The sequence below is a fragment of the Otolemur garnettii genome, unplaced genomic scaffold (genome assembly GCF_000181295.1).
Source record: "Otolemur garnettii isolate 467f Iridium unplaced genomic scaffold, OtoGar3 scaffold00029, whole genome shotgun sequence".
In the NCBI taxonomy this organism is placed as follows: domain Eukaryota; kingdom Metazoa; phylum Chordata; class Mammalia; order Primates; family Galagidae; genus Otolemur; species Otolemur garnettii.
In genome coordinates, this window is record NW_003852424.1 from 14144449 (window position 1) to 14145965 (window position 1517).

Here is a 1517-nt window from a genome sequence, read left to right on the forward strand (position 1 = left end):
GCCTGTAGTCCCAGCTACTTAGGAGGCTGAGGCAAGAGAATCACCTAAGCCCAGGAGCTGGAGGTTGCTGTGAGCTGTGATACCACAGCACTCTACTGAGGGTGACAAAGTGAGACTCTGTCTGTAAAAAATAAATAAATAGTAAATAAAAAAACATTCAAACACTATAGAGGAGTGTCAGCAAACTATAGTCTGCAGGGCAAATCCTGCTGCTTGGTTTGGTAGGCTGTGAGGTAAGAATGGATTTTACGTTTTCAAATGATTGGAAAAAGTCAAATGATTGTGAATATTATATGAATTTACAGTTCTGTTTTCTTTCTTTATTTTATTTTTTTCTTTTTTTGGAGGCAGAGTCTATCTCTGTTACTCAGGCTAGAGTGCAGTGGTGCAAGCCTGGCTTACTGCAATCCTAGTTTACTGCAGCCTCAAGCTCCTGGGCTCAAGAGATCTTCCTGCCTTATGCTTCTGAGTAGCTGAGACTATAGCTGTAAGCCACCAGGCCCAGCTAATTTAGACATTTTTTTAGTAGAGACAGGGTTTCACTATGTTGCCAATGCTAAACTCTTGCCTTCAAGAGATCCTTCTACCCTCATCTCCCAAAGCAGGTTTATGGGCTCATAGGCATGAGTTACCAGGCCTGGCCAGTTCCTTGTTTTTATTTTATTTTACTTTATTTTATTTGAGACAGAGTCTCATTCTGTTGTCTTGGGTAAAGTGTCATGGCATCAGCCTACCTCACGGCAACCTCAAACTGTTGAGCTCAAGTGATCCTCTTGCCTCTGCCTCCCAAGTAGCCGGGACTACAGGTGCCTGTCACCACACCTGGCTAATTTTTCTATTTTATTTATTTATTTATTTATTTATTTTTGAGACAGAGCCTCAAGCTGTTGCCCTGGGTAGAGTGCCATGGCATAATAGCTCACAGCAACCTCCAGCTCCCGGGTTTAAGCAATTCTCTTGCCTCAGCCTCCCAAGTAGCTGGGACTACAGGCGCTCACCACAATGCCCGGCTATTTTTTTTTTTTTTTGGTTGCAGCTGTCATTGTTGTTTGGCAGACCCGGGCTGGATTTGAATCTGCCACCTTAGGTGTATGTAGCTGGCGCCTTAGCCACCTGAGCCACAGGTGCCAAGCCTCAAGCTGGTCTTGACCTTGTGAGCTCAAGCATTCCACCTGCTTTGGCCTCCCAGAGTGTTAGGATTATAGGCATGAGCCACTGTGCCTGGCCTCAGGAATATTTTTCTGATTAGAAAGTCAACACATTTTTGGAAAGTGATGCTATTGCCAATAAGTAAATGAATAAATAGTAATATACTTGATCAAAACATTCAAACATGGGTGGCACCTGTGGCTCAGTGAGTAGGGAGCTGGCTCCATATACCAAGGGTGGTGGGTTCAAAGCCGGCCCCTGCCAAACTGCAACAAAAAATAGCTGGACGTTGTGGCGGGCGCCTGTAGTCCCAGCTACTTAGGAGGCTGAGGCAAGAGAATCACCTAAGCCCAGGAGCTGGAGGTTGC